This window comes from Tachypleus tridentatus, chromosome 6 (assembly GCF_004210375.1).
Source record: "Tachypleus tridentatus isolate NWPU-2018 chromosome 6, ASM421037v1, whole genome shotgun sequence".
NCBI lineage: Eukaryota > Metazoa > Arthropoda > Merostomata > Xiphosura > Limulidae > Tachypleus > Tachypleus tridentatus.
Window position 1 is genome coordinate 49,082,138 of NC_134830.1, and position 26,695 is coordinate 49,108,832.

General features: G+C 35.4%; 1 pseudogene across 1 annotated transcript in view; it reads left to right on the top strand.

The window, feature by feature from the left end:
* LOC143252442 (protocadherin Fat 4-like) overlaps window positions 1-26,368 on the top strand; it is a 149,011-nt pseudogene extending 122,643 nt beyond the window's left edge. Inside the window, exons 52-64 of the transcript XR_013028998.1 lie at window positions 62-319; window positions 1,167-1,315; window positions 2,746-2,917; window positions 4,479-4,607; window positions 4,949-5,117; window positions 5,977-6,195; window positions 11,337-11,425; window positions 12,428-12,511; window positions 14,050-14,118; window positions 14,350-14,544; window positions 20,478-20,636; window positions 21,849-22,013; window positions 25,292-26,368. The product of XR_013028998.1 is annotated as a protocadherin Fat 4-like (transcript). The remainder of the gene's footprint in view (window positions 1-61; window positions 320-1,166; window positions 1,316-2,745; window positions 2,918-4,478; window positions 4,608-4,948; window positions 5,118-5,976; window positions 6,196-11,336; window positions 11,426-12,427; window positions 12,512-14,049; window positions 14,119-14,349; window positions 14,545-20,477; window positions 20,637-21,848; window positions 22,014-25,291) is intronic.
* The last annotated feature ends 327 nt before the right edge of the window (window positions 26,369-26,695 follow it).

Below are 26,695 nucleotides of genomic sequence, written 5' to 3' on the forward strand. Positions count from 1 at the left end.
TTTTATAATTTGAAATGTTTTTCGTAATTAATATTGTACATTTATGAAACATTGTCGATAGATGGCACTGTTTGGACCCTATCAAAACTGGACTACGAAAAGCAGAAATTTTACGACATCACTGTCATAGCTTACGACCATGGAACGCCAAGCCAAAACTCAACCGTAAAACTGTGGATTTCAGTTATCGACACCAACGACATCGTTCCGGAATTTCAAAAATCAGTTTACACGCTAGAGGTCGCTGAAAGTACGAAAGTCGGTGATGTGGTATTTCAGCTGAATGCCGGAAAAGGAGATTTTCTATATTCTCTACTAAGTAAGTTTCTTAGCTCAACATTAGCAGTTATTGATGAAGTTAATCGGATCTGAAAAAATTGTAATATTTCTGTGTTGTTACTTAACTCTGTGTTGTAATTTAATCTGAGTAATATTTACAACGGTTTTCTCGTTGCTAATTGCAAAGCTATACGATTGGCTGTGCCAACGACCAGTATCGAAACCTGGTTCTCAGTGTTATATGACTTCAGTCTTACTGCTGAGGTCCGGCATGGCCAGGTGATTATAGTGCTGGACTCGTAATATGAGGGTCGCAGGTTCGAATCCCCGTAACATCAAACATATTTGTGGGGTTATAATAATGTTACGGTTAATCCCACTATTCATTGATTAAAGAGTAGCCCAAGAGTTGGCGGTGGGTGGTGATGACTAGCTGCTTTCCCTCAAGTCGTACACTGCTGAATTAGGAACGGCCAGCGATAATCTTCGAGTAGCTGTGCGCGAAATTCAAAAACAAACTAACTGACTTACTGCTGCAACACTAGAGGGTTACTCGTAAAGAATACAAATCAAAAACCGTTAACTTTCATTCTGACTTAACACAGATATATATTAAAATATCTATATTTTCTACCTGTTTGGACGTGACTCGAAACATTTGTAGCATATGCTACATGCAATACTAAACCTTGCTTATTAAGATAGTTCGATTTTTTGAAACTGTATACTAGATTACTTAACTATAATATTAAAAATTTGGTTATTAAGGTAGTTCGAACTTTTGAAACTCAATACTAGATTACTTAACTGTAATATTAACCTCTAGCGTGTAAACTAATATATTTAAATTTTGCCTAACGTAAGATAATTTTCATTATTTCTCCCAGATAGTGAAGAGACGGATACTTTTAGTGTTGATGAAGTCACTGGAGATGTTAGAGTATCAAAACCACTGGACAGCATCCATCGAAGTCACTACCGCCTTCAAGTGGCCGCAATGGACTATAGTAACCCGCCGAATTCGGACAAAACTCAGGTAAGGTCATAAGTGTCGTATTATAAGTTATTACCACCCTGAAATTACCATAGTGAACCATAAGAATTCGCTAAAATCTCGTAAAATCATATAAGGCCCAGGAATTGTCCGTTTTATTTTATTACTGCCCTTAAATGAACGTAATGGACATTAGTAATCCGTCTAATTCTCTACAGTCAAATAAGTACGAAAGTAGTATATAATCAATTATTGTCCTGAAATGACCATAGTGGGCCATAGCAACCAGCTAGAATCTGATAAACTCAGACAAGACAAAACAATGTATTGTAAGTAAAAACCTCTGTATCCTGTTTATAGTAATAGTCAAAAAAGGTTTTTTTAACTCCTTACCACCAGTATGTGGGATGGTGGAGTTAATCAGGTTTCGAAGAAACCTGAAAAATGATATAACTAAAGCAACCTGTGACTTCAGAACAGGTATATGTTTGCAACATAGGACATCAGTTGCCTAAAATATGTTTGTTTTACCTTCTTAACACAGATGACATTCTTTTGATTTATTTTTTTCAGTAAATTAAGCACAAAAGCACTTATGCTTTGCCCACCAAGGGCACCTAAACCCGGTTTCTAGGCTTGTAAGGCCGCAGACGTAACGCTGATACTGGAGAAGGTGGCGTTGCTTAGAGCGCTTAGTTATATGTATTGTAATAGAACGCAACAAAGTCCAAACTTACGCACAAGTTGCTATGGTTACATTATTATTTGCATATTTCGTTTAAATTGTCGGTGACAAATATAATATTGTACAATTACATAGCTCGTTACCATAGTTTGTTTGAAACCGAACACTGCTGGATGTCTGCTTTATTTAATAATGTCGTGATTGTACATAATTAATATTCTCTTATATCTATACAGGGTGGTCGGAAAGTCACTGTGCACTTATATATTTATTGACAGACATGTTTCAATAAAGAATACAGGAGGTAAATATGAACGACAATTATAAACAATGTTGAAAGTGACCCCTGTTGGCATCAATACAGGCCTGGAGCCTTCTTATTTTGTTTCTAAACACTGCTATCAGTTGCTGGCTTGAAATAGACTGAATAAAATATGATTACAAAACTGCACAATGACTTTCCGAACACCCTGTATGAATATATAATTAAAAACTATATTAGTTACATTAAACCTAATGATTTTCGACCCTTCGCCAGCAATAAATGTATACAATGAAAAAAAAAGTATTTAATTATATGAGACTGACTACCTATCACGTTTGTGCTGTTTTTATCATGACATTACTGAGTTAAAACCAAATAGAATGTGAAAGAGCTTCATGTTGTATTTCTTTAGGTTTCGTTTTAGATTATTTTATTCTTAGTTTTGATATATGTAATAATTATCACTGATAGACGGTGGTACTGGTGTAACGACAATAAAAATATTCATGCTTTGAATTTTAGCTGAATATCATTGTTGGGGCAGGAACTGGAGTCCGTTTATTTACCTCTCGACTCTACGAAGTAACTGTTAAAGAAAACCAGGTGGCGCCATTACCAGTAATTGATCTTAATACCACAGATGAGATTGCGCATAAGCCAGTGCAATATGATATTTCTGAACAAGATGTGGATGGTAAGACTTTGGAACTTTAATTAATTAAAAAATTAATAAATTCTGTACGGAATCGGATAATTGTAACATTCTTGGGGACGGGGGTCAAATTTGACGGAGTGTAGCATACCTTCAGAAACATCTTAAACTATTTATTCATCAAAAGATTGATCTAGTCTTTGATTCGCTCCAGTCGACTAGTTTCGCCCAATTGATGACTCATCAGTGTTTCTCGAAAGACAAAAGCAGATAAATAAGAAAGTAGCACTCATATAGTGATGTAGTATAAGTACATTGTTTTTGATACATCTTCCTTTAACCACTAATAATAAAAAAAAATACTTTAACATGTGCCATATCGTCTGTTGCTATCGATCTAACTAGACAGTTAATTTGTTATCACTTGTAACTGTATAAATTTTTATCGTAATCTATGGTGTATTTAGATAGCTCGCGTTACAGATATTTCACTAAGGTATCTAATATTTTTATATAAATGCTGTTTAAAATTGAATATATTAGATACATTATGTCTGCTTTTATTTTTAGCCATAATTGCATTTTTATCTTCTATTTACAGGTGTCCTTTGAAATAAGTCGCGATTTTTCCATATTTCACATTATCTGAAGTTTAAATTTACTGCAGATTATGATTTAACTTGAATTAAAAAAAATAAGAGAACCGTTAATTATAATCAATAACGTAATTAACGTTATATCAAAAACTCGTTATTTTCACGAACCTGTGTCGATTTTCTTCTTAAACCAACTTATTTTCTCCGTTGGCTATTTTTATGTAACGATTAATCAAGAACTTACTCAACAGCCATTTTTACTAAAATGATATACATACCGTGTTTCTCCGAAAATAAGACAGGGCTTATATTAATTTTCACTCCAAAATATGACACTAGGGCTTATTATCGGGGGATGTCTTATTTTGATATATCAAAAAAATGAAGTTACAAAGTAAAACTATTAAACTAACCATTTAAAATAAACTATTAAACTAACTGATTAACACTTAAACAAACTAATTAACTAAATATTAAACTAATTAATAAATTATTATTTTTTATTTCTTTCCTCTTCCTGCCACTCTTAACTAGGGCTTATTTTAAGGGTAGGGCTTATATTAAAACTATCCCCAAAAATCACACTAGGTCTTATTTTATGGGTAGGTCTTATTATCGGAGAAACACGGTATACACATATAAGAATTAAGAGTTTTTATTCCTCAGACAATGGGTGTGTTTGCGACTTTCGTGTTGCCATGATTAGTAAGCTAATACTTTGGATAATTATCAAAGCTACATGGTAATCAATCTCGCACGAGCACATTTAAGTATCTTTGTTATTAGATTTTTATTAGTTGCTCTGAAGACGGCCGTAATGAATGCATTATCACGTTTCTAATTACTGTTTGAGAGAAGTAAGGAACAGCATGTTGTATTGTGTTCATACACGGTTGATTCAAATGATGGGTAATACGTTCTATTCTGATTCAATATATGTTTAATGGGTTCTGTGTATCTCTACCTTGAGGTTAGTGCAGTCTAAATATCTGTTTTCTTTCTTGTAGGCATGTTCGACATTGAGAAAGAAACTGGGCTCTTGATTCTCACCAAAACCTTAGACAGGGAAGAAAAGTCTCAGTATATTTTGAAGATACGAGCTGACGACCAACTTAGGAGTCGATACAAACGTTCAGGTTAAAACTCTGATGAAAACAAAATTTACAGTGTACTTGCGGACGTTGTAACAGATCTTCAGTGTCCTTGATTAACGTTTGGTTGACTTTAAATTTTCTTTCAACAATATGAAAATCTAATCTTTGTATCTTACACTTGACATTCACGTGTTAAGGTTTAATTGTTATTCACAACAATATAAACAACTAATCTTTCTGTCTTACACTTGAGGTTCACGTGTTACAATTTTTTCTTCTTTTAACAATATAAACAACTAATATTTCTGTCTTACACTTGACGTTCACGTGTTAAGGTTTAATTTTTTTTCACAACAACATAAACAAATAATCTTTCCTTACAGTTGATGTTCATGAGTTGGAGTCCTATAACCTAGCATACGATGAAACTCTAGTTTTAGTAACAGTTGGCGATCAAAATGACAACAACCCTGTCTTTCAACATGGGGCCGATCCATAGTGGTCGCTGTGCCGCTTGAAGCAGCATATGGATTTGAAATTATACAAATAAAAGTGAGTGTTTGCTATAAACCAGAAAGAAGACAGATTCCAATAATACCATAGATATATAAAACGTATTTTGTTGAAGTATTGGTCATCTAAATAAACAGGTATTGATATACTGATCACCTGAATAAACAGGGGATCATTAGAGTAAACGTGTGCTAAACAACAATAGTAGACAATGAATAATATCGATTATCACACTTCCACTTCTGTAGTACTTACATGTTTAGATTTATTAACAGTGCTTGCTAACCGTAACCTACTGTTATTGTGATAAGTTGTAACATTGTTTTAGACTTACAATAATAGTATTTTTATAAGTATTACAATGTGTAGCAAATCCTGCTGTTGTTGTGATAACTTTTAACAGCATTTTAACTTTACAATAGTATTATTGTTATAAGTATTATAATGTGTAGTTTGTCTTGCTGTTGTTGTGATAACTTGTAACAGTGTTTTAGCTTTACAATAGTATTATTATTATTATAAGTATTATGATGTGTAGCTAGTCCTGCTGTCGTAATAACTTGTAATAATGTTTTAGACTTACAATGGTATTATTGTTATAAGTATTATAATGTGTAGCTTGACTCTCTATTGTTGTGATAACTTGTAACAATGTTTTAGACTTTCAATAGAAGTATTGTTTCAAGTATTATAATGTGTAGCTTGACTCTCTATTGTTGTGATAACTTATAACAATGTTTGAGACTTACAATAGAAGTATTGTTTCAAGTATTTTTGGTAAACTTACATCTTTCATAGTGAAAGAAACAGCTACAATACTTCCATCATTCTTGTGTATCTGTGACCGATAGTACCTTTTCCAAATAATATATTGTAAAGGGTCTGTTTTTCTCCACAGGCCCACGATGCCGATGATGGTTATAATGCTGCTATTCGCTATCACATCATCCAGAAAAATGATGACGCATCTTCCAAGTTTCATATTGACCCTGTCACCGGGGTCATCCGATCAATGGTGACGTTTTCCCTGGACACCAGACGGGTGTTTACATTTGATGTACAGGCAACAGACAGAGAAGGTAGTGACACTGGTCACTCAGCTGTAACTAGCATCTTGGTAAGTACAATAATTCCAACCGTATCTGGATAGAAACATATATTGTAACAACTTCAAACGGCCAGATATCATCAACGTAAAGCAGTGTTTGGTTCCTTTCTATTTTCCATTTCTTACAAGATTATTTATTAGGTATTTACAATAGGGTAACTTGATTATGTAAAATAAAATTTACCATACTTCTGACAGCTGTACACATTCCTCAACATTACACAACGAATGGTAGCATCCACCAATCTGTCGCCTCGGTGTGGATTCCTGTACGTGGTGAATGGACCTCCCAAGGAAGGTTCTGTTCTTTCAGTTTACCTCTTCTGGGATCTAAACATCCACCTACATGTTTGCCATGCATGGCGACCAGTAAAGGGGAGGAGAGGATCCTGGTGGTTGAGGGATTCAACCCTAACACACCATTTTGGCCTTGAATTCCTGTAGACGGCTGGTCCACTTGGACTAGGGTTAACCAAGTACCAGTGTTGGAAGTTCTCAACAGGCGTTGTGGACATTGTGTCTGATGCCGGTGTTTGGGTATAGTGCTCACGAAACCCTGTCGTTGCTGCAGTGTCCTTGTTTGACATTGTAGTGCGTCCCCTCGAAGGGCTCCATGGTGGGGTGGGGTCAGTGGGCACCGGAATTTCCTTTTTCTTTTGGATCTTCCAAATAAAAATTTAAATAAAATAGTGAAAAAACTGTCCATAAGTAAATGACCACGTCTTGAAGTTTCTGAGCAGCAATCTTCAACATCTGTAACACCTATACCCCATTTTCTTATATTACATTCTATTTCAGAGAAACCTTTAAGGCAAATGTCCCCCTTTTTTATTCAGAAGGGACTTGAGGGACTTGCTGGCTCTCCAAAGTCAGTAAAGAAGCTTCGAGCTGGTGACATATTGGTGGAAACATTCACATCTGAAGACAGTGAACTCCTCTTGCATTTAAAGGCAGTTGGGGATATACATAGTGCGGTTGCACCTTAAGCTGCTTTGAATTCATCACGAGGTGTTATTGTTTGAGAGGGATTTGAAGAACATCCCCGAGTCAGACATTCTCGCTAGTTTCTCCACTCAAGGAGTTTCTACAGTGAAGCGTATCTCCACTCACAAAGATGGAGTTACATTGCCGACCAGTATCCTTGTTCTGACATTTACATCACCACGTTCACCGGCCACCATCAAGGCAAGTTATTTTAATTGTATGGAACGGCCGAACATTCTAAACCCTCTCCAATGTTTCCGGTGTCAGAGGTTTGGTCATTAAAAGACGTCATGTCGTGGTTCCCTGGCGTGTACTCGTTGTGGTGGCAAGGACCATGATGCCTATGAGTGTGAAACGGACCCTCATTGTATCAATTTCAATGACTCTCACCCGTCTTACTTTCGTTCTTGCTCTAAATGGTTGGAAGAAAAAGAGGTACAGCGTTTGAAAACGATTCATAACATTACTTATCCTAAGGCTCAAAAATTGCTGTTTAACACTTTATCTCGGACGTATGCTGATGCACTTCGTTCCACAACTACAGTGGAAGTGCAGACAGATCTCTGTGCCGCCAAGAGAATGGTTCTCAACACAAATGAAAAGCCTTTTAACCTCATGGTTAAAAAGTTGATGAATTAACTTTAACACCCATCTCTGTCCCTTACATACATTTCAACAAAACCCAAGATCCACTTCCTTTGATTCTGGGTACAGGCATTTCCTCGGGTACATCTTCTTCTTCGACCCTAAGATGCCAAACAATTATTCGTTCATGTCCTCAGTGGCTGGAATCCCTTTCCAACAACAAAGATCTGCCCAATCGACCCAGGGCAGGATTCACGGAGGTCGATAGATCTCCCTCGAATAAGGACAGTAAGGAAAAAAGACGTGGTTGTAAACAGAAGGGTCCTCCACCCAATTCGAATACACGTCATTAAAAATGGCTACCTTGATACAAAGGAACTGTCGAGGTTTACGTTCTAATCTGGGTGACATTAAAACACCGATTGCTTTCTACCATCCTGTATGTCTTTCCCTACAGGAAACATTTTTGAAACCTGTCGATACAGTCACCTTTCGGCAGTTTTCTTTGTACAGAAATGACAGGCTGTGTGATGGATGAGTGCATGGAGGGTGGCACTGTTGGTTGACCAGCATGTGCCCACCCTGTCTTTGTCACTCAACACACCCTTGGAGGCTGTAGCCATCCGTGTTTCCTTGGGTCATATCATCACTGTTTGTTCTCTCTACCTGTTGCCTGGAGAGACATATGATCAATCAGACCTTGATGCTCTCACTGAACAGTTGCCGTCTCCCTTTTTAATCCTGGGGGACTTAAATGGACATCATCCCCTATGGGGAAGTGCTGTTATTGATAGGAGGGATCGCACTGTAGAGCGTATGGTCTCTGATCACAACATTTCTCTTTTCAATAGTGGTTCTTCCACTTATTTCCATGCACCTAGTCAGTCCTTTACTGCTATTGATCTCTCGGTTTGCTCCCTTTCATTAATCTCCCATTTTCATGGACGGTTGACAACAATCCACGAGGCAGTGATCATTTTCCTATAATTTTTGAGAGAGACTGGTCTTGGTCGATGCCACCCAACCCGCGTGTTTCGGTGGAAACTGGATCAGGAAGACTGGTCCACTTTCACTGCTCTCGCAGAACTTGATCCTGCCTTCGTCTGTCAGCCATCAATAGACGACTGGGTGGCAGCAGTAACTGACTGTATTGTAAAAGCAGCTGCTCAATGCAGTACTAAAATCTCGACACGTTTTCCACTATATCCTCGTCCGTGGTGGAATCTTGCCTGCCATATGGCATGGAAGGCTCAAAAACGGTCCTGTGATACTTTCCGTAGATATCCCTTACTCTCAAACCGCATCGCTTTCCAGCGGGCCCATGCACATGCTCGGTGGATAAGACGTCAAAGCCAGAACGAATCTTGGATTAAATTTACAACTGGCATATCTTCTACCACCAGTTTTAAAGTCACATGGGACAAGATTCGAAAGGTCAGTGGGCAATACACTTCTGTCCCCCTCTCGATCTTACTCTCTGATGGCCAGGAAGTAGCTGATATCCGGAGCATCTCCTCTCGCCCACCCAGTGTGGGTTCTGATGACAGCGCTCCACCATAGACCACCTGATTCGACTTGAAACATCAATCAGAGAAGCCTTTCTCAAACGCCAACATCTTGTATCAATATTCTTTGACATTGAGAAGGCTTATGACACAACATGGAGGTATGGCGTTTTTTGAACTATCCGTTAGTCATCCTGCCGAGTTATTATTAAAATTTGCTACACGTCTTTTAAAACTTTTATTACTTTACTTTTTGAAAATGACCATAATATCACATGACTCGGAACCAGAACTGAAAAGACCAACTTCAGGTGCCTGACGGTGGTTTTTGTACTTACCTGTTAGACTTCCTGGCGGGTTATAATACTTACCATTATGCTACAGTAAGTCCTGTACGACTTCTCTTACTGTAGTTTTTTTCTTAACGTTGTAGACTAAATATAAACATTGGTTTTATGTTATTTATGGTTTTTTTAACTCTGATTTGTTTTACCTTAATTTCCTTTTATGAATTTTACTACACTTACTTTACTTTTACCATTTTACTGGATGTTTGGCGCAGATAGCCTAGCTGCTTTGTGCCATAAAACACTAAATCAACCAACCAACCACCAACCTGTAGTAATGACACTGTAAACCTAGTAATGTATTTATACTTAACATAACACAATGAACGGTAGCATCCACCATCTTGTAGTAATGACACTTTAAACCTAGTCGTGTCTCATGCTCAACACAACGAACGGTAGCATCCACCATCTTGTAGTAATGACACTGTAAACCTAGTAGTGTCTCATACTCAACATAACACAACGAACGGTAGCATCCACCATCATGTAATAATGACACTGTAAACCTAGTAGTGTCTCATACTCAACATAACACAACGAACGGTAGCATCCACCATCATGTAATAATGACACTGTAAACATAGTAGTGTCTCATACTCAACATAACACAACGAACGGTAGCATCCACCATCTTATAGTAATGACACAGTGAACCTAGTAGTGTCTTACACTCAACACAACGAATGGTAGCATCCACCATCTTGTAGTAATGACACTGTAAACCTAGTAGTGTCTCATACTCAACATAACACAACGAACGGTAGCATCCACCATCATGTAATAATGACACTGTAAACATAGTAGTGTCTCATACTCAACATAACACAACGAACGGTAGCATCCACCATCATGTAATAATGACACTGTCAACATAGTAGTGTCTCATACTCAACATAACACAACGAACGGTAGCATCAACCATCTTGTAGTAATGACACTGTAAACCTAGTAGTGTCTTATACTCAACATGACACAACGAATGGTAGCATTCACCATCTTATAGTAATGACACAGTGAACCTAGTAGTGTCGTATGTGCAACATAACACAATAAACGGTAGTATCCAGTTAGAATTCAACAGTAAAACCACATTTTATTCAAATAACAACACTTAGAAATAAGTCCAATACTTTTAATAAACAACTTTGTACCAATACTTTATCATAAATATCAATAAAAATGGAAACACGTAGAGAACCAAAAAGAAAGAAAACAAATCGAATTCATTTAAAAACATACACAATATTCTAATACCCTGTGACTCTGAGTGAAACTTCTGGCAGGGTATTTATTCACGAAATAAGTCACGACAGTACATCTCATGTGACCATTAATTTATATACACTTTTGCTCTATTAATAGTATACGTACGTCACAGCTGGGTAAGTTGGTGTCAATTTTGTCATATGCATAATAATAAAGATTATCGTGTAGAAGGTAAGTTAGAGTTTTAATGCAACAAAAAATTCATAGACAAATTAAACAACAGAAGAAAATAATAAATGAACGTTAATCATAGCAACAATATATATAGTTTGTTGTCTCCCAACGTAAACCTAATAATGTCTTATACTGAACGGTAGTGCCTAAGTGTGTATTTCTACCATCTTACATTTACGACACTGTTACAAACTATGTAAGTAAATTTAATTAGTTGCTCTACTATGATGTTATTAAGAGTTAATTTAACAAACTGATTTGAGCTTTTTCCATTCGGTTCCGTTAGATTTATGTACTTCCTGAAACCAAGCTGGTTATGATTGTTAGTGATAGACGCCCTCTGGTGGTGGAACAGAATATAGACCAGGTGATCGGGTAAGTACATTCATTTACTGCTATGTACAGAAATGTTATTTAACCATAACAATTAAAGGCAGTTAATTTAGAAAATTGTTAACTGTTCACTAAGTGTTGTTTACGTGAATGATATAAAATACACGAGTGGTTGTACAATACTTACCGACATTCTGTTATAATTAGTGGTCAAGGAGATTTGGCTATTTCTCTTGAAAAATCGGGCGCTATGGTGGTGAATTCCAAACATCTTACCAACATGATAAATTAATAGGTTTTTATATTAATTCTGAACATTTTTTCTCACTTTCTAAAACTAGTCAAACGGTTTTAACTATTCTTAACCTAAAGGTGGGAGTGACAGTCACATTTTTAACGCACTCATAATTGAACTAGAGAAGAGCGTTTGACTGGACGACATCTGGAATCCCAGACTTTCGGCCTCCAAGTCCGATATGTTAACCGCCAGGCTACATTTAAGCATATTTTATGGAAAATAACATTTATGTAACGAAATCTCAGGGAACCTCACCTTCTAGTTAGCCCTAACGGAATATGTTAACATAAGTTTCGCTTTCAGCTACTGAAGATTAAGGAGTGTTTGTCTATTCATTTGTCATTAAACAGGAAGCTACAGAGTGGGCTATCTGTGTTGTTCTCATCGCAGGTATATAAACCCAATTTTGGGCGTTTTAAGCCCTCACACTTTATACTAAGCCACCGCGGACGGATTGCGTGATAAACACACCACAGATGTTATCCGCATTCTTTAATATTATTTCTCTTCAAAAGTTCAAATTTTATTTTGCAGATATTTAGCAAAAGCTGCCACCTGTCGGTTATTAAGCTAAACATCGAGTGTGATAGTTTATAAGTGTTGAAAACCCGGTACTTAATGTTGCATTTATACCAGCACCAGAAATATCGATTTACAGTAAGACATCAGTACTATTGTGTGAGGTTTTGTTTTATTATTACTTCAATTATAAATGAGTAAATGCTTTAATACTGTATTACCAACAGCTATCTAACAAACACTACTGGCTACGACATACGGCTGGCTAAGCTTGAGTCTCATCACGAAGGGGAACAAGCCAACCCAAAGGCGTAAGTTGAAACTTTCTCTGACATACACGAACTTTTTCAGATGGTAAACAGATAAACTGATAGTGAACATAATACATTCAAATAAAAGCAGTTAAGTTTATATCACGAAACTTCATTAAGGGTATATTAATGTCTATAGTCGTGTAATTAGTGCTTAAGAAAAAAACCGATATAGTCGCTTTACTAGTGCATAAAGAAAGAAATGATTTAGTCGTTTAAGTAGTGCTTGAAGAAAGAACTGATATAGTCGCTTTAGTAGTGTTTAAATTTATAAAGAACTGATATAGTCGATTTAGTAGTGTTTATATTTAGAAAGAAATGATATAGTCGCATTAGTAGTGTTTAAATTTAATAAGAATCGTTATAGTCGCATTAGTATTGTTTAAATTTAGAAATAACTGATATAGCCGTACTAGTAATGTTTAAATTTAAAAAGAACTGATATAGTTGCTTTAGCAGTGTTTAAATATAGAAAGAACTGTTATAGTCGCGTTAGTATTGTTTAAATTTAGAAAGAACTGATGTAGTCGCTTTAGTAATGTTTAAAGAATGAGTTGATGTAGTCGCTTTAGTAATGTTTAAAGAATGAGTTGATATAGTCGCATTAGTAGTGTTCAAATTTAGAAAGCACTGATATAGTCGCATTAGTAGTGTTTAAATTTAGAAAGAACTGATACCCTGGTTTACTTCAAAGAAATGCAATGGGTAATTAAATTATATTTGAAGGGTAAACTGTTATTTTAGTGGTGTTTAAAACTGTTATTTTCGCATACGATGAACCTAAAATAAGTGATGATATAACATTTAAGTTATACCAGGAGAAGTAATTTATATCTACATTGCTTGTCTGAAGACGTAACGATATATTAGAATCCCCAGTTTTGATTCAAATATATGTTATTATTGTTCTGGTTTCTCGTGAATAATAGACGGTTTCTGTTCAGTTATATGTTATACATTACTTACGTCTTGATTTCTGTTGCATCATATGTTATATATTATTTATGTTTCCGTTTCTGTTCACTGATATGTTATACATTATTTATGTTGCGGTTTCTGTTCAGTTATACGTTATACATTATTTATGTTTTCGTTTCTATTTAGTAATACGTGATACATTATTTATGTTTCCGTTTCTATTTAGTAATACGTGATACATTATTTATGTTTCCGTTTCTATTTAGTAATACGTGATACATTATTTATGTTTCCGTTTCTATTTAGTAATACGTGATACATTATTTATGTTTCGCCTTCTGTTCAGTCATACGTTAATCATAATTTATGTTTCAGTTTCTGTTCATTATTTCTTTATAAAATACATATATTCTGGTTTTTGTTCAGTAATACGTTATACCTGTTTCTATTTAAATGTTTTTTTAATATTAAATTTAAGTGTAATATAAAGTACGATTTCATATTTTTACTTTTATGTTAAAAATTTCAACCTGTGTCTGAACTTTATAAACACGTGTTCAGTTTGAATAGAATGTTAAGTATGTTAAACATTTTCTAATTTTAATGTTTTATTTTCATAGAACTGATCTGTTTCTTTACGGAATCGACCGAGGAACGAATGATATCGTGGATACAGAGCTATTGTTAAAGTAATTTACGTTGTTTTATTTGTGGTTCAAATTAATAATGATAGATTCATTGTTGAATTAAGATACGTTATTATATTTGTGGTTGAAATTAATAATGATAAATTCATTCTTGAATTAAGATACGTTATTTTATTTGTGGTTCAAAGTAATAATGATATAGTCATTGTTGAAGTAAGATACGTTGTTTTATTGGTGGTTCAAAGTAATAATGGTAGCCGATTTCTACAACAGCCTTTTTATTGAGAAATCAGAAACCATCAGCGAGGGCTTATCAAACTACCAGATCCGTAGGATACAAGGAGTGTATGTTCATCAGAAAATCAGTCGGATGGGAACCACGGAAGTAGCCATCATTGCACTGAGCAGTGTCATCTTCCTTGGTGGTGTGTTGGGGATTACCTTGCTCTGTTCTTCCTGTAAAAAGCGGTAGGTAGCGCTAACGTTATCTGCCATTAAAACTTGAAAACTTCAGTACTCTCTTTGGGACCGGTGACTTGACCACATGACACCAAGTGATAAATAATGTCACCGGTTCACCACATAACCTCGTAACAGGTAATATTATTGGTAACAACATAACATAGTGATAGATAATGTTACTGGTTAACCACATAACCTAGTGATAGATAATGTCACTTGTTAACAACATAACCTAGTAACAGACAATGTAAGTGGTTAAGTTACTTGACATCAATTGTATGATACAACTTTGTAGATCATACCAAGTTACACGGCAGTAATTGTACAATACAACTTTGTAGATCATACCAAGTTACACGGCAGTAATTGTACAAGTGACACCAAGTGACAGGTAATGTCGCGTGTGACCAGTTAAGTCGGGTAGCAGTAGACCCGTCACTCAGTGTTAAGTTTAAGGGCTGATATTGTTATATATCGATGCTCGATCCTAACTGTAGTCGGAGCGCAAATAGCCCATTATGTAACTTTGTGTTTAACAACAAAACAAACAGACAACAACAGAAAACCTAACGAGTGTTAATATGTTACTGTTTATGACGTTTTATCAGTCAGACGTAGTAAGCAGTTCACTATACACCACTCAAGGACTTTAGCAATTGACTGATATGTAACCATGTGTCGCCATGTAACTGAGCCGGGCATGTCTCGGTAGTCAGTGTGGCCTGTTTTCTGAATCCTGTTTCTGTAAAATCACGCCCCGCACTTTGCAGCTGTGTATGTGTTATAAGAATAACGTCAAAACTCCATGATTAGATTAAAGTAGCCTAAGTATTAGTGATGGGTACTGTTGAAAAGTTCCTTTTTTTAATTTAAGTACGGCTGTCCTCTTGTAAGTTCCTAGAATTATCAGATCTCATGGTGTGACGGAATTCTTATATATATATATATATTAGGGTGCGTCAAAAACAAAACGTTGTGACACTCAGTCGCTCGGTTATAATTTGATTCCATTCAATGAAAAAAATATGCTAGCGTAAAATCAATCCAATACATTAATATTTAGGGGTTGCGCAATGCGCACAAAATAACAACGTGCTTCCGGAACCAAACGAAAAGTTGACATTAGTGAAAGGCTAGCTAGCTTCGGCTTTAGACAGAACCCAGATCAGTGACCGAAAAGCCGCGTAAATTTTGCTTCCTTTTGCAGCTCATATTTGACATAATATCGAGGATCTTGCCATTAGCCCAAGTTCCATAAGGAGAAACGAATTACTAACCGTACTCTTCTAGCAGCTGAATCGAAGGAAAGTTTTTTCTCTAAACGTTCCTTTGACATTACATTGGGATGGTAAGCTGATGGCTGACTTGGTTGGCAGAGAGAGGATCGAAGTTTGGCAATTTTAGTTTCAGGTGAAGGTGTAGAGAAGATTCTTTCAGTGCCCAAGATTGATAGTGGGGATGCAAATTCAGTAGTTTCTGAATCAGTTTTAGTAGAATGGAATGTAAAAGACACAATTAAACCGCTTTGCTTTGACACCACGGCGACCAATACAGGATCCAAATCTGGCGTCTGTCTGAGGATTGAAATGTTACTTGAACGTGAGCTCTTGCACCTTGCTTGTAGACATCACATTTTGGAGATTCTTCTGAGCGCTGTATTCTCTACTCTCGTGACAGAGACATCAAAAAGTCCAGATATTACTTTGTTTTTAAACTTTAGAGATTGTTGGCCTAAAATAATAAAACTAAGTACATAACAGCAGTAGAAGCAATGCCACTCCGAATACAGCCTTGGAAGGATGATATTATTCAATTTTGTCAGAATCTCCTTCAATCTCATCAACCACGGGACGATTATAAAGAGCTCTTGGAATTAGTTGTCATTTTTCTTGGATCTCTTCCACACGGACGTTCTTCAGCTTCTTTCCGTACTTCTGGTGCTGTACATCGTGCACGATGGATGGCTCGAGCAATATATTCTCTAAAAAATTTGGATGTTCCAAGAGGAGTTTGGTAGACTGCAACCACGGCCTGCTTCATCTCGTGTTTCATTTGACGCACATTTCTGCAGCAAACTTGGCGATTTGCGTGTCTTTATAACTAAACATTACTTGCTCTCATGGTTTACAGCTAAGGATGCTTCCGTGGCAGCTCGAAGGGACCTTACACTACTCAAGGAACTTGCATTGCATGAAAATCATATGATTAATGAAGTTGGTACAAAGGGAATGAATCGGCATTTATGGTATTTATCTGAGGTTGCAGTTGGGCTTGCTCTCTTTGATGACGGTGTAAAGAATAGCGACAAACTCAAGATGGTCTCAAATATGAATACCGTGAAAGGATTTCCTAGGCCAACTCCACGTTTAACAGTTGATGCTGCAAGCAATGCTGTTTCCAGAAAACGTCCAGATTTTTTTACCTTGGCAACGAAGAAAATTTTCTACCATCTGGATATTAGTAGCGCATTTTTATCATTACCACCGAAAGAGTGGAGCGCCTCCGAAGAGTACAAACAAGGAAAGGACAGAGTAAAGAAACTTTTTGTGACAAATGACGCAGCTGAAAGAGGAGTAGCTTTAATTCAACAGTTTACATCAAAGGGCCGCACCAAGAACGAAGATCAATTTCAGTGTATGATTCAGATGGCAGAAGAACATCGGCGAACATAATGCGAAGGGGGCAGGCAAGATAAAACTTCAATGAAATAAATTTTTCTTTCAAGTTTTTATGTTTTTGCTAATTGTATAATCAATAAATATTAAATGATTTATTTAAATAATTTAATTACCATTAACAATGTAATGTAGGGTAAATTTAAGGAAAATAGTGAACTTTGCGAGGGATGCGCGACCCCTAAATACTTCGCGATTGAAATGAAACTTTGTCTATGTTCTTTTCTCATGCAGTGGCACAACTAAGCAACTGAGCAAAAAAATTGGGACATTTTAATTTTTATCCTTTATCCGCTGACGTACCCTAATATATATTTATTAACTTGTTTTTTCTGATAGTACTGGTGGTAACAATATATTTCTCTCTGTATTTATCAGGTTCGTAAATACCATCAAATACTTGGAGGTTTAGACAGCAAACAAACTGAAAACCCTAAAACAGGTGTGGGCAACTTATTTTTCATGGTAGCCACAACTGTGGCTAATGAAAACAACGTTGGCCACACTATTAAAAAAATGTTAATTTGGTCAAAATAATTGCATTTCAGCTAACCTTCAATGTGAAAATTGATGGGAGTTTTCATCAACAAGTTTCTTGAAATTTGGTTTAATATCTGTGTTCAATGAGCATTTTAGCTCTGCCTCTAAATTTACGTCAGTAAGCTGAGATCTGTATGTAGACTTCAGAAAATCTAGCATAGAAAATGTTGATCCACACACCCATGTGGATCCAAACACGAAAAATAATTTTGAAATTGCTGTCTTCAAATTTGGAAGACTCTCATTTATCAGAATAGTGAGCCACATCTCTCTGATAGAACATTTTTGTTTACCTTTTATGTTTTCTACACTTTGCAGGGTAAGCATTTCGTCTTCAAATCCACATTTATCCAAAGACAAAAACGATGTAATTTCCTTACTGATATTTCTAAGACAAATTGAAATGAATCATGCAAAAATTCAAATATCAACTTCACATTTTTAAATTCGGAGAAACATGATTTAAATTTTTGAGATAGATTTTTGATCTAGTTTCCACAAAGATCATCTTTAGCATAAGAGAAATCATATTCATTATTATTTTTTAGAAAACTATTCAACTTTGCAAAATGTGTCAAATCATTCTTTTGTAATTGTTCCGCAAAGAGGTTTAGCTTTAATTGAAATTCATGAATAAACTGTGATTGCTCTCTTATTATTTTACCTCTTCCATGAAGCTTTGTATTCAAATTATTCAAGTGAGTCATCACATCACACAGAAAGTACAAATCACACTGTGCTATGACAAAATTTCAATTTCAGGGAAATTTTCAATCTTACCTTTTTTAACAAGAAACTCTTTAATTTGAGGAAATAAGGAAGTAAATCGTTCCAAGACTTTTTTCTACTCAACCATCTTACATTTGCAAAATCAGTAAGATCATCAAAAGTACTTTCACTGCTTTTCTTCAAAGACTTAACAAACTATCGATGGATGAGAGAGCTTCCACTTCTAATATAATTTACAATTTTTACAATAATGTCCATCAAAATTTTCAATTCATCACTTTCAGACACCTGAGCACATAAATGTTCCTGATGCAAAATGCAATGGAAAGATGGCAGCGTGAATTTCATATTATTTTCAATCAAATGCTGCCTCAAAAGAGAAACAAATCTTAATTTCACCCAATCATGGCGGGAACACCGTCTGTTGGGACAGAAACCAGTTATTTGAAATCCAGATTAAATTTTTATGACATTCCAAGAAATTTTTCAAAGATGTTTTTTCCACATGTTCGATCTCGTATTCCACAAAGGCCAAGCATTTCTTCCCTCACTTGAAGATCTGAAGTTACATATTGAACCCAAAATATCAACTGTGCAGTGTCTCTGGCATCTGTTGACTCATCAAGAAAAATACAAACAGTCTTTTAGTTGTTCAAACAACTGATTTTCTATGTCTTTCGCTAACTCCAGCATTCTGCGAACAATTGTTCTTCGACTTAATTGCAAATTATTTACCTTTTGAAAAATATCTTTTATTTTTGAATCATAATTCTCCAACAGAGTTTTAATCACCATAATAAATATTTCTTTTATCAGTTCAGCATCAGAAAATGGTTTCTTTTTTGAGCTATAATCCAAGCTACTTTATAGCTAGCTGACGTAATTAATTCTATCGATGATAAAATTTTTAGGCCTCCCTTTTGTTTATGAAATTGTGCTTTCAGACAGCTAATTTAATTCATACGATTTTTGCTATGAACTGGAAATTTTACATCAAATTCGTTGTGAAAATTTTTAACGTGTTGCTTAAGGTTGTATACTTTGTTATTCCTAAAAACTTTTTCACACAAAAGACAAACTGGTTTATTATTTGCTTCAGTCACTGCAAATTTCAACTCCCAACTTTGTTTTGCTTTTTAATTTCGCGCAAAGTACTCGAGGGCTCTCTATCCGTCTCTAATTTAGCAGTGTAAGACTAGAGGCAGCTAGTCATCACCACTTACCGCCAACTCTTGGGCTACTCTTTTATCAACGAATAGTGTGATTAACCGTGACATCATAACGCCCCCACGGCTGAACGGGCGAGCATGTTTTGTGCGACAGGGATTCGAACACACGACCCTCAGATGAGGAGTCGAACGTCTTAACTCACCTGGCCATGCCGAGCACTACCCCCACCCACCAACTTTCATTAAATTATCGTTTCACGTTTTTCCAGCCACGCGCCATTCTCTTTTCGACAGTAATGCCAGAATCAATTAAATTGTCTTTATTTTTTGAGTGTTCACCAACATGTGGATTTTTTAGTTTTCGAAATATTCACTTATTCATGTCATGAGATTAAAAATAAATTATATTTAAACACTTGAAAGTTGCACAATAAAAATATGTTTGCAAGTGCGTGCAAAACAACACACACTCGATATCAAACATCTAAATCAGGGTGACGTTACAAAATTTGGGGAGTCTGTGTTAGTGAGCGACATTAGCGATGACATGAGGCAGTGCAGTTGCTGATTACCAAATTTGCGGTAATATAATAAATGATGGATAAAGTTAAAAATTATATACCTTCCCCTGCCCTAAAAAAATGAGCGCCACCTACCGGGAGATGTTAATATATTATAAGCCTAATATCGTAATTACTGTGGAACTTAATCAGTCTCCTTTGACCATATTCTCAGCTTTTCGTTATTTATTGATGAGTATTCAACCTAGTTAGAGTGAATATAGTTTTAATGATAAGTAATTCACCATAAAATTTTATACTTTCAGGAAAGTTAAGAAACAACAAGCAACACTGGAACAACAAAAGTTATACAGTGTTAAAAATCCATTAGTGGGTAAAACTGTGGACCAACATTATGAACGAAGAGTTCCTAATGGTATTACCGCTTTCTCTCCACCTTCGTATACCAATGGCACTTCAAACACGTGAGTTAATTTTATATGTTTTTGTCAATAATTTATTTCTGTATTACGTACACCCACTGGTTTTTGGGTAAGCGCCACGTGGCGGGTATTATGAATACCTTGAAATTAAAACTCAATACAAGTTGACCTGGACGCTTAAAAATGTTTGCAGTAGAGATATTGATAAGCATTGAAAACATTACCCATTGTATATGAGTGGAAAACACGCATGCGCAGTACCTAAATACGTCAAATAAAGTGCACCGCCACAACTTCTACTTCCCGCACCCTTGGGAGAGGATTTAGTTTATCTTACCGAATGATTTACGTCACTTTCCCAAATCATCAGGAAACTTATTGCTGCTACTCAGACATGTTAACAAATATAATTTTACCCTTTTTTTCTAAAAGCGGATCACCTGTTCCATGGTGCGTTGTCAAGGTGACCAATCGTGCTTGTTCTATTCTATTTATTTATTTCCAATATACACTTCTGTCAAGTAAGAAACATTCATTGATAGCGTGTTCATCAAACAGTTTTCGTTTTAGGCAAACCTTAACTTTAGGTTTTCATGTTGATTAGTTACATTTTAAACCCTATTACATTTATGTCGTTCTCGTATTTCATGTTGTTATATTTGGTTCACTATTAAGTGACACTTCAATATCATTTATTGTAATGTTGTTTGTCGTGTTTTTATTTGTCACAGTAATAAGATTTACGTATGAAATGATGCAAATCTTACATCCTTTAACGTTTAGTTAACAATTCCAAAGTAGGTTTGTTGTTACTTCACGTTTAGTTAACTATTCTAAAGTAGGTTTGTTGTTACTTCACGTTTAGTTAACAATTCCAAAGTAGGTTTGTTGTTACTTCACGTTTAGTTAACAATTCCAAAGTAGGTTTGTTGTTACTTCACGTTTAGTTAACTATTCCAAAGTAGGTTTGTTGTTACTTCACGTTTAGTTAACTATTCCAAAGTAGGTTTGTTGTTACTTCACGTTTAGTTAACTATTCCAAAGTAGGTTTGTTGTTACTTCACGTTTAGTTAACTATTCCAAAGTAGGTTTGTTGTTACTTCACGTTTAGTTAACTATTCCAAAGTAGGTTTGTTGTCACTTCACGTTTAGTTAACTATTCTAAAGTAGGCTTGTTGTCACTCTTCGAATCAAGCTTTGAGTTCTAGAACGTTTTAGTTAGTTTTAGCTAAATGTTAGATCTTTCATTTTCAGGGAGTTTTTTGACAGCGTCATTGATCAAAAGGACAATAAACGTTCACGCCAACATGTACCTCCAGATGGCGCCTCGTCTCACACGCGATCTAAAAGCCCAAAATGTGAAGGATTTCCCAAAAAAAGCTACCAGTGGGAAGACTATAAGGACGAAGTTGATTCCTTGTGAGTGTATATGTATGTTAGGTTTACTTCAATAAAAGGACTTTGATTTATAAATAAACAAAAATTGATTGAGAAAAAATATTTCATTTTGACAGAAACTATAAATTATAAAATTTAATATATATTCAGTTATAAAGGACTCATGTTAAGCTATATTGAATTATATGACGTCTAGTAACGTAAGCAGAATATATAAGGTGTTTATTAACATTAAAGAACGAAACATTTTCTGGTAAAATTAACTGGCGTAGTTTGTTTCGAATCTCTCTCAAAGCTGTCTGTGTGTCCCTAATTTAACGATGGTAGATTAGAAGGAAGGCACATGGTTAACACCACCGACCGATAACTTTTGGTCGATAGAGGTTTAAACCCTCGATCCAGGAAAGATGAAAGATAAAGTCTTAATTAGTGGCTTAGGCCTATTAGCCTCATTAAAACAGTTACCATAATGAGGAATTGAAATTACAATTAACATCTGTGGAACTACAACCACTACATGGGTTAGTTCATTTTTAAAACACTGTTTGGAGACGGGGATAGGTAGGAAGGTAAGTAGCAAACCAGAAAAGGCTTAAGACAAACAATTTTGTGACTAGAATACGTTCATTGGTCTGATTTCTCTACTTGTACGGTTTACTTCATGGAACCAGAGTTTTATAGTGTTGTTTGTATATTTGTTTCTTAATATTTTCGTTTTCCCAATGACAGTTACTATCACAATACGAGAAGATTTTACATAGTCCAAATCAGATTTCGCTGTACGAAGAAAGAATTCTGTTGAACAATTGGTTTGGTTTGTTTTGAATTTCGCTCAAAGCTACTCGAGAGCTATCTGTACCTACTTTAGGGAAGGCAACTAGTCATCACCACCCACCGCCCACGCTTGGGTTACCCTTTTTACTAACGATTAGTGGGATTGACCGTCACATTATTACGTCCACATGGCTGAAAGAGCGAGCATGTTTGGTGTGACGGGGATTCGAACCCGCGACCCTCGAATTACGACTCGAGTGCCTTAACCACTTGGTCATTCCGGGCCTTTTTTTTTTGTTACGAATTGGAAATGGTTTTCAATAAACAAAACCCAACCATGACGTATACAAAGCATTATTAAAGTAGCATTTCTACCAAAACTATTGAAATAGTGAGTGTAAGAAACCTTTGTGAAATATAATACACTATCAATTTCATGATATTGGAAAGCAAATAGAGTATAAAAGAAACCCATAATCTGGCTCCTGTTGAACAAGGTTTTGTCTTAAGAAATTTAGTATTTTTAACTTACTCGTTTAACGGTAGGAATTTAATATAGCCTGTATTCACAGCTTGTAATCATGTTATCAAAGCTAGTCAACTGAAATAAACTAATAGGTACTTTATCTTTCATTCTACCAACAGGCGTCGTTGTTTTTCTCTACTTTTAGTGTGCAGTACCAAATTTAGGTAGTCTGCGTTCATTGGTTGTTTGGCAGAAGTTAGGAGACTATAATCGAATAATGAAAAGATATTTCGTTCTAGCAGCTAGAGAAAGATACCCAAATATCTGATAAGTAAACAAAATTATTGGGATCTTCTCTTTCGTGATACGTCACGTTATTAAATGTTTTAAACCCATTACCTTCAAATGAAGACTGTTCGTAAAAGAAATCCTAACCAGGAGAAGAGAAGATATTTAAGTTGTTGTTGCTATCTACATTAAGATTTATTTCACAGTGTCACATCCGACGAGTCTTATACGTCAACCTAAGTATTAAGCTGAAAGTTCAAAATGGCTGGCCCGGCATGGCCAAGCGTGTTAAGGCGTGCGACTTGTAATCTGAGGGTTGTGAGTTCGCATCCCCGTCGCGCCAAACATGCTCGCCCTTTCAGCCGTGGGGGCGTTATAATGTCACGGTCAATCACACTATTCGTTGGTAAAAGAGTAGCCCAAGAGTTGGCGGTGGGTGGTGATGACTAGCTGCCTTCCCTCTAGTCTTACACTGCTAAATTAAGGACGGCTAGCGCAGATAGCGCTCGAGTAGCTTTGTGCAAAACTCCAAAAAACAAACAATCAAAATGGCTGAATCCAGATAAAGATTTATGAGAGTTTTTTTCTACACACTGTCAGCACTAACTTCATGGTACGTCAATGTAAACACATCAAAAAGCATTTTTACTAATTGTAAAAATCACAATAAATTACAATATTAAAAAACTATCATTACACTTTAATTAGGTCCCAAGGGCACAACATTACGTTATAATAGCTTATATAAATTACAAGTAACGAGGTATTATATATTAAATTTACATGGTTAGAGTAGCTTGTGTAAAATACAAGTAACAAGGTATTATATATCAAGTTTACGTTGTTAGAGTAGCTTGTGTAAAATACAAGTAACGAGGTATTATATATCAAGTCTACATTGTTAGAGTAGCTTGTGTAAAATACAAATAACGAGGTATTATATATCAAGTTGTCATTGTTAGAGTAGCTTGTGTAAAATATAAGAAACGAGGTATTATATATCAAATTGTCATTATTAGAGTAGCTTGTGTAAAATACAAATAACGAGGTATTATATATCAAGTTGTCATTGTTAGAGTAGCTTGTGTAAAATACAAGTAACAAGGTATTATATATCAAGTTGTCATTGTTAGAGTAGCTTGTGTAAAATACAAATAACGAGGTATTATATATCAAGGTGTCATTGTTAGAGTAGCTTGTGTAAAATACAAATAACGAGGTATTATATATCAAGGTGTCATTGTTAGAGTAGCTTGTGTAAAATACAAATAACAAGGTATTATATATCAAGGTGTCATTGTTAGAGTAGCTTGTGTAAAATACAAGTAACAAGGTATTATATATCAAGGTGTCATTGTTAGAGTAGCTTGTGTAACGTACAAGTCACAAGGTATTATGTATCAAGTTGTCATTGTTAGAGTAGCTTGTGTAACGTACAAGTCACAAGGTATTATGTATCAAGTTGTCATTGTTAGAGTAGCTTGTGTAAAATACAATTAACAAGGTATTATATATCAAGTTGTCATTGTTGGAGTAGCTTGTGTAACATACAAGTAACAAGGTATTATATATCAAGTTGAAATTGTTGGAATAGCTTAGGTGAAATATCATTAGAAGGTATTACACACCAAGCTTACATTGTTAGAATAGCTTGTCTAAAGTATAGGTAACGAGGTATTATATATCGAGTTTAAATTCTTAGAATAGCTGTTAGAACTATGTTTTATTTTTATTTGTTGAGACAAGTATTTTTTTATAATTTTTTTTTCAGTGGAACAAGGTTTTCGAGTGGGTCAAAGTTCAGCAGCTGGTCATCCAAGCACAGTCATCGTTCTAAACCAAAGTCTAACACCCACTTCTGATATCATATAAACCAAAGTTTGTGAAACAGAACAATAAACCTCACTTTAGATAGACCTACAGTTGGGGCTAGTAAAGTTTTTATGCATGCGCGAGGCTACTTCTTATCTTGGGCCTGTTTCTTGTGTGAAGAATAGCGGTGTTTAGAGAACTGAAGTTCAACCAGATGTTTAAAGATACCTTTAGTTAACAACTTCTAATTTATAACTAACCTTTTATCGTTTCATAAAGCTTGTTTGTCATGACAGTTTGGCTGCAAATTGAAATGGTATTGTTTGTGTACAGATGCCATGACAGTTTGGCTACGTAATGAAGTGATATGGTTTGCATGACATCTGTACGCAACAAGTTTGGCGACGTAATGAAGTGATGTGGTTTCTGTACAGATGTCATGACATATATATGTAAAAACGGCTCGCTTGGGTTGAGAAATTTTTCTACGTAGAGGAGTGAACAACGTTTCGACCTTCTCAACCCAAACGAGCCGTTTTTACATATATATTTTTCTACAAGTGGGTTTTCTCGAGATGTCATGACAGTTTGGCTACATAATGAAATGATATGGTTTTCTTTCTGTGCTGACCTTGTTCTCTTGGGCTGGACTTTGGGTCATGCCAGTTTTGTAACGTGAACAAGTAAAGAAAGTTTGAATATGATAATTACTTAACTGACACAGAGACGTCAATGTTTTAGAGAATGACAGCAATATTTGGACTACAAGTTACAACTTTAGTTTTTATTTCTTTGAACAAATTTGGTCTTTCCTTAATTTGTTTATACCAAACGTTTAAGTTGTTGGTGTCTGGTAGTTGTGATAAAGTAATTTGTTTGTAAATGACTTAAGCGTTTATTGGACGTTAACTCGGCTTAGGTGTACGTACAGACACACACACACACACACATATATATATGTTCAATGTTTCCACTGAAGGTGTCGTTCATTATACATTGTACTGGTTACAAATTTTATTTCTGTTACTAACAAAAAAGTGTTAACGTATATTTGTTATATTATAATACAAATTTCTGTAAATATGAAATAATATATCAATAAATATAAATATTTAAAAATATGTGTATGTTTCGACTTCCTTATTTAAAACATTATTATAGTTTCTAGGTTTCATTAGAAAATGGTTTTTACTGGAAACGTGAGGACTTTGTTCGCCAAGTATTAATTTAAAAGCTAAACTTCTGTTATAATAAAGTCTTAGAGACAAGTCTAAGGACTTGTAAAGCTATAAAATCGGATTTCGATACCGTGGTAAGCAGTTCACAGATAACCATTGTGTAAATTTGAAGTTAATAATAAACA